The sequence below is a fragment of the Pan paniscus genome, chromosome 9 (assembly GCF_029289425.2).
Source record: "Pan paniscus chromosome 9, NHGRI_mPanPan1-v2.0_pri, whole genome shotgun sequence".
NCBI lineage: Eukaryota > Metazoa > Chordata > Mammalia > Primates > Hominidae > Pan > Pan paniscus.
This window is the reverse complement of record NC_073258.2, coordinates 118,789,318-118,800,434: the sequence shown is the minus strand read 5'-3', so window position 1 is coordinate 118,800,434 and position 11,117 is coordinate 118,789,318.

Sequence of the window (11,117 nt, the reverse complement as noted above, 5' to 3'; positions counted from 1 at the left end):
CTCTTTTGCAAAACTTGGTTTTTAGCTTGGTCCTTTACATGTGTTATCTCACTGGTGCTCATGATATCGCTCTGAGGGAGGAAGGACATTTTACAGGTGCAGAGACTGAGGGTATGAGGCAGTGAAGGACTTACTCAAGGTCACGCAGCAGCAAGAGGCAGAGCCAGAATCCCTGTCTCGGGTGTCCTGATTCCTAGTCTGGTCCCCAGTGCCCTACTTCTTGCTGTGAAAAGTTGTGGTGAGTAACCTGCTGTGCTCATGTGGATAACAAAGGCAATGACTCCATCATAGGATGTGGGAGCCAAAAAGGACCCACATCCCTGCTCCTTCAGTTGAATCTTCTTTATCACAGATAAGGGCCTGAGGCAGGGAGGCCTGCTCAAGACCACACTGGGCCTCAGGTACTGGCCATGGTGAAGGCCAAGCTGAAGGGGGCCAGGTGCCAACTGCCTGGGTGGTCTTCCCTGCTGCCTCCTCTTTCTCCCCTCCTCACAAGCAGAAACTCGCCCTGTTCTTCCAGCCGCTGCTCAGAGCCACTCAGCTTGCAATCTGCAGAAGATGGGAAGGAGGGGGCAGGGGGCGTGGCAGCCCTGCAAATTGCATGTGTGGGTTAGGAACATATGCCACTGTGCTCTCCCTCTAGAAGAAGTCACCAGGGATAGAAGCCGTCTGGAACAGATGGGGGCTGAGTTCATCTCCCCTTTCACTTTTAGAAGAAGCCTCTCTTCAAAGCAGGGGGTGGATACATGTCTTTCTTTCTTTCTTTCTTTCTTTCTTTCTTTCTTTCTTTCTTTCTTTCTTTCTTTCTTTCTTTCTCTCTTTCTCTCTTCTTTCTTTTTCTCTCTCTGTTTTTTTCTCCTCAAATTCCTTTTATTATACCAATGATTTTTTCTGCAAAGCTTTATGCAGATCACCTGCCCCTGACTGTGGGGGTGGGGGCTGCCACTTACTGAGGGGGTGAAGGACAAGTAGGGGCTGCCACTTACTGAGGTGATAATGGGAGGGGCGGGGCTGCCACTTACTGAGTGGGTGAGGGCAGGGGTGGGACTGCCTCTTACTGAGGGGGTGAGGGCAGGGGTGGGGGACTGTCACTTATTCAGGGGTGAGTGCAGGGGTGGGGGTTGGGCCCTGTCATTTACTTAGAGGGTGAAAGTCGGGTACGGGCTGTCACTTACTGAGGACAACCACAATGATGATACTCGCCAGGCTCAGTAGTGCTATGATGATGGGGATCCCCACCTTTCGGAAGGTCTCCATGGGGGTACGGGGTTTGCGCAGGGGTTTGACATCTGCAAGAAAATGGGAGGCAGAGGGGAAGAGCATGCAGTCAGCACTTGGTGATCCCTGAGCCAAACTCCACAGCCTCCTGCCTTCTGGCCGGTGACAGGTATGCCTTGAGCACAGTTTTGGTTAATGCTGGGGGATTATTCCTGCAGACTAGGCTTAGCTTCATCAGCACGTGGTTACCCTGCCTCTTCTTACTTATCCAGGCTCACCTATCTTTCCTGAGTGCCGCTCAAAGGAGCCCCCAGGTCAGGTCACCTCCCCCGTGTCTTGCCTGAGCCTGTCCTAGGACATTTCTGGGTTTTTTCTGACCCTCGCCTGCCCGAGAGAGGCCTGAGCCCCTGGGGCACGTACCCATTCACTGTGCCACCATTTATCCTTTTCCTGACCTCCTGACTTAGCTTTTGATTAAACATTAAGCTTCGGGGAGGCAGGGGCCTCCAGCACAGTGTGTGCTTAGTAGAGGCTTAATAAATACTTGTGAGTCAATGCATCCTCAATCCCACAAACAGCAAGTCCCTAGCCTGGTCCTTGTCTTTAAAGAGATTACCATCTGGGGGAAGAGGCAGACACAGATGCCAGTCCAGCCAGGTGGAAGATAATATATGTTATAATAGAGACATCTTCAAAGGTAAGCTGGTGAAAGCCTCCCTCAGCAGGTGGCACTTAAATGCAGTTCGGGAGGGAGGCACTGGCTCAGCTCCGTCGGAGGCATGGAGGGCGCCTGTAAGCTGCCTGGTGTGCCTGGGGTACCAGGGGAATAAAGGCAGGTTGGAAGGCAGGATGGGTGAAGGCAGCTGTGGAGACTCTTGAACATTATGCTAAGGAGCCTGGGTTTTATCCTGAAGGCAGTGAGGAGCCATTGAAAGTTTTTGAACAGTGGAGAGACAGGATCAAATTAATTTTAGGAAGATGGATCTGGTCCAGTGCGGTGGCTCACGCCTGTAATCCCAGCACTTTGGGAGGCCGAGATGGGTGGATCACCTGAGGTCAGGAGTTCAAGACCAGCCTGGCCAACAGGGTGAAACCCTGTCTCTACTGAACATACAAAAATTAGCCAGGCATGGTGGTGCATGCCTGTAATCCCAGCTACTTGGAAGACGGAGGCAGGAGAATCACTTGAACCCAGGAGGCGGAGGTTGCAGTGAGCTGAGATTGTGCCATTGTACTACAGCCTGGGCAACAAGAGCAAGACTCCACCTCAAAAAACAAAAAGAAAGATGGATGTTTCATCAGGGAGGAGGTGGATTGGAACAAAAGAGTCTGGGGTTAGGGAGACCAGGTAGGAGCTTATCACTGCCTAGAACAGAGGTGATAATAACTACATTGTCAATTGCACATGGTTATCCAAGGAGAAGGAACCTGGGAAAGGGAAAACATGGGCAAAGTTAATATCAGTAAGTATCAGAGATACATTCTTTTAAGTCCCCCACTCCTTGTGGGAAATAAGCTGGGGAGGTGCCATGGGGACTTCTGCCCTGGGGGAGATGGGGCAAGAATTCTGGAAACCCTGGAAAGCAACGGACCGGCTCTCCTACCCTCACCTCCACATGACTGGCTCCCTGTCCTCCTCCCAGTCTTTCTTCACTGTCACCTTCACAGTGAGGCCTTCCTGGATCTCCCTATTTAAAATGCAGCCTTCCAACCTTTCCTATCCTCCTTTCTTGCTTTTTTTTTCTTCCAAAGCACGCATCACCTCTAACAAACTCTATATTTGACATATTTTGTATATTTTCTGTCTCCTCCCACCCCTCCATGAAATGAAGACTCGTTGAAGACAGAACTTGTCTGTCTTGTTCACTGCTAAGTCCCTGGTGCCTAGAACAGTGCTTGGTCCACAGCAATTGCTCAACAAATATTTGTCACATGAACAGATGAATTGTTTTTGGCTCTGCTCTCTTAAGTATATCCCTTCTACTACCTCCTTTCCTTTCCTTTCCTTCCTTCCTTTCTTTCTTTCTCTTTCTTTCTTTCCTTTCTCTCTCTCTTTCTTTCTTTCTTTCCTTCTTTCTTTCTCTTTCTTTCTTTTTTCTCTCCTCTCTCTCTCCCTTTCATTCATGGAATCTGCTGCCCAGGCTGGAGTGCAGTGGCAGTGGCATGATCTTGGTTCACTGCAACCTCCACCTTCTGGGCTCAAGCCATCCTTTTACCTTATCCTCCCAAGTAGCTGGGACTACAGGCATGTGCCACAACACCCAGTTAACGCTGGTATTTTTTGTAGAGATGGGGTTTTGCCATGTTACCCAGACAGGTCTCAAACTCCTGGGCTCAAGTGATCCACCCCCACCTTGGCCTCCCAAAGTGCTAGGATTACTGGCATGAGCCACCATGCCCGGCCCCTTCTACCTTTCTTACAGGTTACGTTTTATTCTGCCTTGAATGATGGCTAATCATATGTCTGACTCTATTTCTTTCCTCAGCTCTTCCAAAGCGGAGAATGGCATCCTGCTAGAGATTGGCGCCCAGTGAATGCTAGTATTAATGAATCTGTTAACAAAGGAAAGCTTAGGACTTTGTGTTTCCCCAAAAGAAAGTTTTAACTTCAGACACAGAGGCCAGGCAGTGGGGATGTGGACTGGAATGGTATTGCCTTTAAACTATGACCTGGCACAAAGTAGCTTATCAGTAATGTTTGCCAATACTGTTTTTAAAGTTCCAGCAGCCAGTCTTCAGAATTGTCCTCTTTCCTGTGGCCATGGCCATGATGACATTTTGTTCATGAATTCATGCATGATTTATTTATTGAGCATCTACCTCTGGGAACATGAGATTTGTTTGTTTTCTCCAAGAGTGAGTGACCCATGGGGAGCCATGGGTTCCTGTGTCCAAGACCAGACATTCTCAGGGAGCATCTGCTTCCCCCATCAGGAAGGAAAGAGCTTTCATACCTAGTTTAAGTTAACGAACCCAGTGAGCTATGAACAGCCTCCTTGCCGGCTGTTGTTCCTCCCTCCAGCCTGTCCTGCCCACTGCAGCTAGACAGAGCTTCCTAAAAGCTTGCTTTCATTCTGTCACTTCTTACTCGAGGGCCTACAAGAGACTTCCACATCTGGATTATATCTTTCAAAGCCAGTGTAATTTGGCTTCTTTCTCTGAGCCAAATGGACTTCCACTGCTAGTCTTCACCAACCCCAGTTCTGCATAGTCACGTTCACTCCCTGGTCCTCGAGGAAATTCAGCTTGTTTTCTGGTTTGAGAGTTCTCAGGCTTGCTCAGGTGGCAGAGCAGTTGGCACCCTGGTGTTCCTTGGGGACGCCATGGCCTACTCTTATATTGAATTCCAAAGTATAAACTAGGCACCATTTTACTTGCTAAAGATTACTTCATTTGTGGTCATTATTAACTCATGACCCAGAACTGAGAAATAAATAGCCTGTCAAGCAGGATTGGCCATTTTCTTACTGATCTGTTCATATTAACGTGTTCCTTGCTCATTTGTTTTGCTGATCCAGCAGGCTATCAGGAGTAGATATTAATGGTTTAAGAAAATGTAATGGAAGAAAAATACCTCCTTAAATTTGGGATCATTCTATTTATTAACTTAGTTTTCTTCCCTTGGAAATCAGGCAAGCACTGCCATTTTTCATGAAAATGCCTCTGGCCAATGTGAACTCCAGGACACCAAGGACTTCAGCTGTCTTAATTAGTGTTATAGCCCAGCATCCAGCCTAGGGCCTGGCACATGGCATGTACGTACAGTTTTACTGAAAGGTTAAGAGTGACTGAATGAATGAATTGGAGAATCATTGCTTTGGGGATTTTAGGTTTGTTGGTCCTGTTTCCCCAGAGTCCAGGCCTCCTACTTCTAGAATGAATCCTGGAATGTTTGCTGAGTGATGGATGGACGGGTGACTGGATGTCACTCACGGCACTTAGCACTTTGGTGGTGGTGGTAAGGGCCAGGCGCGAGTGGCTTAGGATCTACTTGGTAGCTGAAACTCAGAGGCTAAGGTGGACAAATGAAAGCCGGACCTGAACTTACCGAGGCTGTTCAGAGGTTGATCACTGTCAGGATCCTGTAATTGAAGGAAAAACAGTCAGTGAGTTGAGGCAGGGAGCCTCTCAGGCTGGGGCTAGCAGCCTACGGGAGGTTCTTGGGTCTTGTCTACATTCCCTTCTCCCTGAGTCTACGTTGGGGGTCTCTGTGTTATCCAAATACCTGGTTCAACAGGAAACATTCAGTCATGCACCTATTTGATCTGTTTCAATTAGTTTACTTATTCGTTTACTTAACTAGTAGCAACTGGTTAGCAATTGTAGAAGCAACTGGTTGCTGGTTTTTGTGTAAATTGCTGAATTCCTCAAGATGATTCTGCTCTACTATCTGTTTTTGTCAATAATTTGTCTATGTTTACAGATACTATATTTCTGTAAAAACTCTGAATAGACATCTTACAAAAGGGAATACTCAACTGGCCAATAAGTACCAAACAATGCTTAATATCATTACTTATCAGGCAAATGCAAATTCAAACCACAGTAAAATATCTCTACATAAATACTAAGTGGCTAAAATTTAAAAGATTAATAATACTGTGTTGATGATGACGTGGAGCAACAAGACCTCTCATTGTTGGTGGGAGTGTAAAGTGGAACAAATATTTTGGAAAATGGTTTGGCTGAATCCACTAATGCTAAACATACAACTATTTTATGATTCTCTGACCCAGCAATTCTGCTCCAGGATAGAGCCAAGAGAAACGAGTACAAATGTCCAGCAAAAAACCTGTGTGTGAAAGTTTATAGTCGCTTCATTAGTAATAGCTAAACATTGGAAAAACCCAAAGGTCAGTCACTGGTAGAGTGGATAAACTGGTATTTTCATATAATAGAATATAATTCAGCAATAGACAAGAATAAACATTCTCAGTGCAATGACACAGATGAATTCCATGGACATAATGATGAAGGCAAGAAAATAGTCACAAAAAGTACAATTTCACTTATATAAAGTTTAAAAGGCAAGGTTAATCTATAGTGAAAGAAGTCAGAATAGTGGTTACCGTTGGGGAGGAGGGGCAGTTAGTTATTGGAAGGAACACAGTGGAGTCTTCCGGAACATTGGAAAACTTCTGGATCTTGTTTTCGACATTGGTTACATAGGTGTTTATATGTGCAAAAATTCACTGGGTGGTAGACTTTAGACTTGAGTACTTTACTACATATATGCTACCAACATTATGATATTTCTGAGAGAGTGGTCTTAGGCTGCCATCGACGCATGTACACAAATACACGCAAAGGCATTTCTACTTACACCACTTCATGTGTGCACTCAGCACGCACACAGCCACATAGAGTCACATGGAGGAGCCACTGACACAAAGGCTCACATACAAAAAAATGCAGGCCCTTTCTGCCAGGCAAAGGTTAAAAGGAGCATGCTGTCTGAGTTTATGCCCTCTGAACCCTGTGGTCTAGGTCTCCACCCAGGGACTCGCCTGCCCTATCGTGCTGAGGTCATGACCCACCTTGGTGGTGGTCGAAGGAGTCACAGGACCTTGTACATTTCTGGCTGGAAAATTTTTCTGTTCCTCTTGGGAGTGAGAGGGCCTCTTTTAATCCCTGAGTGGGTGACCCAGATTAGATATGGAGGGAGGGTCCCTGGGTGTTGCTTGCTCCACGGCTAAGCACGGTGGACACAGCAATAGGAAGGAGCTCTTTCTTTCCCTCCCAAACGAGCCTGTAGTCTGATGGAGGGACATGCCTGGCCTTGCCCTTGGGTAACACTAGGCCATGGGTGGCCTTGTGATGTAGCACACAGCCTGGTTCTGCAGTCTGCAGGGGTCGAGTCAGAATACAAGACCGGCCTCCTGTTAACTGTGTGCTTTCAGGAAAGATCCTTCACCTCTCTGAGCTCCAGGCTTACCCTCTGTAGAGTGGGGACAATAAAACCTGCTTCAAGAGACTACTGTGAGGATTACATGAGTTGTCCGGTGGGAAATGCTGGGCTCTCACATGGGAACTCTCTTTCCTCTGCCCTCCCATTGAGACTGCCTTTGCAAAATGATGACTGAGACAGTGAAAGAGATCTAACTTAACCGACTCCATCTTGCTTCTAACCTCCAAACTGTCCTTGTTCATTCCTAGGGGTAGGCAGAACTAACTTTGGGAGAAACTTAGTTTATAGTTTAAACAAAGTTGGTAACAGCTCTTTCCCAGAGCAGACCCCCTTCTTGTCTAGGGACTAGACTAACGTTAGCCCCAAGATTAGAAATTATGGTTTAGGAGTCATGCAGCTGGAGGTTACAAGATTCTGACCCTCCCCAAACTGCTTCTAAGATCAGTGCTTGAGATATTTTGCAGACCCTGCACTTGATGGATCAGCTGGCACCACCCAGATCAATAAACTGCCTCATCTGATCTGGCGGCCCCCACCCAGGAACTGACTGAGCGCAAGAAGACAGCTCCAACTCCATATGATTTCATCCCTGACCAATCAGCATTCCTGGCTCACTGGCTTCCCCCCACCCACCAAGTTATCCTTAAAAACTCTGCTTCCTGAATGCTTGGGGAGATTGATTTGAGTACTAATAAAACTCCAGTCTCCCACACAGCTGGCTCTGCGTGAATTACACTTTATTGCAATTCCCCTGTCTTGATGAATTGGTTTTGTCTAGGCAGCGGGCAAGGTGAACCCCTTGGGCAGTTACACCATCCTCTGCACTTCTGTAGCATTTGGTACAGGTGTTTATCACAGGGCTTCTCTCATAGGGTGGTCAGCATTTCCTTTCCTTTTTTCTTTCTTTTTGGTTGCTTTTTTAAATTTAACATTTTATTTTTAATTAGCCACTCTTTCTCATTGCCTTTGTACCCTTGGTGTTTAGCACCAGGCTAGTACCTAGTAAAAACTTAATAAATGACTGTGAACTGGACTGAACTTTGAGCTCTGCATTGTAGTTCATTCCTGGCCGTCTCTCCTCCACCATCACCAGGGCTGGATAGAGCAGACTCTTTCCAGGCTGAAGATGAGACCCAATCGGACGACTCTGCATTGTTGTGGCTAGAGTCAAGTTAGGATAACATCAACAGTAATTCACACCCAACTGGCATGTAACAGTTTACAAAGTCCTTTCATCTAACTCTTGTCTAGTCAAGTCGATATCAATTGTCTGCCAACCAGGATGGGCAGCATTAAAGAATGAATTATTAAACTAAACAAATGCTTGCAAAGCATCTACATTGTACCAGGCACTACTCCAGGAGGATTCAAAGACAGATCAAGAAATCATCCCAGCAAGATGGGGAAAATAGTGCCCAAACAAGACAGCCGAGGGTCTGTCCCCAAGAAGCTTGTTTCTTGGTGGAGAGGAGGGCTAGGGAAAGGGGGAGGACAGGCCATAAACAGATAAACCAGAAAAGATCAGAGAGGGGTAGGTGCTATGCAGGGAGTAATCCAGGGTGAGAGGAGACAGCGCCTGGATGCAGACTGAGAATGGGAGCTCTAGGGAGGGGCTCAGGATGGTTACGGAGGATCTTGCTGGTCTCCCTAGAGGAGGTGACAAGAAGGAGCCAAGTGGGAAGGAACAAGCTTAGGGGGTTGGAGGAACTAAATAGAGATGGGAATGGCTGGAGCAAGGCAAGGGATAAGGAGAGAGGAGGTTGGTGGTAAAAAGACGCCAAATGTGTTTGGAAGATACAGGCAATAGGCCTCGCCGATGGATTGGGTGTGCTTGGGTTTTAGTTACGTGGGTGAGAGGGTGCTTGCTGAGCTGTGGGAGGCTATAAGAGCGGTTGGTGGAGCAGGGAAGTGGGCCCTTTCCTGTCAATTCATTCTTTTCCACTGAGTCTACCTGTGCATGCATGCCTGCATTCACTGAGGTAGGTAGGGCAAGTTTCTTTTGTTTATTGTTAATTTAACAAATATTGACTATACACCTTTGATGGACCCGGAATTGTGCTAGAAGCTGAGGCACAAAGGAGGCTTATATTCTGCACTTTCTGGGGCCTTGGATTCCTCATCACTGAACTGAACAGTGGCTAATTTTGTGTGTGTGTGTGTGTGTGTGTGTGTGTGTGACAGAGTGAGAGAGAAAGAGAGAGAGAGAGACAGAGTCTCATTCTGTCGCCCAGGCTGGAGTGCAATGTTGTGATTTCAGCTCACTGCAGCCTCCACCTCCTGCGCTCAAGTGCTCCTCCCACCTCAGTCTCCCGAGTAGCTGGGACTACAGGCATGCACCATCACGCCCAGCTATTTTTTATTTTTTCGTAGAGATGAGGTCTCACTGTATTGCCCAGGCTGCTCTCGAACTCCTGGACTCAAATGATCTGCCCACCGCAGCCTCCCAAAGTTCTGGGATCACAGGTGTGAGCCACAATGCCTGGCTCTTAATATGTTTTCAATTGCTATTCACTGAGTAGTAGTTGTGGAAAAAAATTCTATCCCTGTTTGAAACCAAAAGAGAGAAAGAAAAAATAAACTAAAGCAAAACCGTAAGCTAGTATGACAGGGACTGTGACTATCTTGTTAACTGTGGCATCCCTGATGTCTCCTACAATGCACAGTACATAATGAGTGTTGAAAAAATATTTGTTGAATGAAAGAATTAATGAAAATATCTCAGTTTGAGGACTCAGCCTCAGCTCAGTCTTTACGAAGCTGACTGGTATATTCACACAGTGACATATTAGGCTGCAGTCAAAACAAATGAACTGTAGTGACACAAAATAATATGGATGGGGCCAGGTAAGGTGGCTTACACCTGTAATCCCAGCACTTTGGGAGGCCGAGGCGGGTGGATCTGAGGTCAGGAGTTCAAGACCAGCCTGACCAACATGGTGAAACCCCGTCTCTACTAAAAATACAAAAATTAGCCAGGTGTGGTGGCACGTGCCTGTAATCCCAGCTACTCAGAAGGCTGAGGCAGGAGAATGCCTTGAACCCGGGAGGGGAGGTTGTAGTGAGTGAGATGGTGCCACAGCACTCCAGCCTGGGGGACAGAGCAAGACTCCATCTCAAAATAATAATAAGGATGATATTAGAATGTAATATTAAGGGAAAAACTTAGTCCCAAAAGATTACATATAGCACAGAATCTTTTCTGTAGAGAAGCAAGGGAATGATGAATATGGGGTTTGGGAAGAACTTACTTGGGCAGAGAGCTTGTAGCACAGTCCCTGCCTATCAAATATGTATAGCCAATATCTGTCGAATTAATAAACGAAAGACACTTGCCCTACCCACCTCAGGAGAGGGATGGATATGTGTGTGCAGGAGTGGGAACCTCATGGTTAGATGTAGGTTACTATTAAGTCCAGCTTTTGTTGGGGATGGTGGGTTTATGGAGGCTTATTACATTGTTAAATCCAACTAACTAGCAAGTTACAAATGGGCCCTGCATGGACCAATAGGGAAAAAAGTCATGAAGCAAGGATTCTAGTTCCCCCAGTGCTATGCACCCAAGGCTCAAGGAAAACATAAAAAAGCCATCACCTGGCTATGCTGAGTGGCTTGAGGAGGTCAAACTCATGTCCTCACCATGTTCTGCCCTTACTGTTGTGCTGCCTGAGTTTCCCCAGGAGTGGCTCATTCTTTGGCTTTTCTTGAAGCTCTTTGGCAAACATCTGTGACACAGAGAGGTCAGAGCTGATGGACAGATACACCTTTGGAAGAGGAGCTGCAGAAGGTCATGAGTACTGGGGCTCATGGGCAGGGAGGTGGGTGCATTTTAGGCCTGTGAGTGTCAACTGGGGGCCATCAATGTCGATGACATCCCTGAGCAGGATAGAAATAGGGACTTATGGCCAGCTGCATCTCCTCTGAGCCCAGAAGCAACAATCCTGAGCTAAGGAAAGGAGAGAATGGGTCTGAGAAATGTGGGTACCAGGTAAAA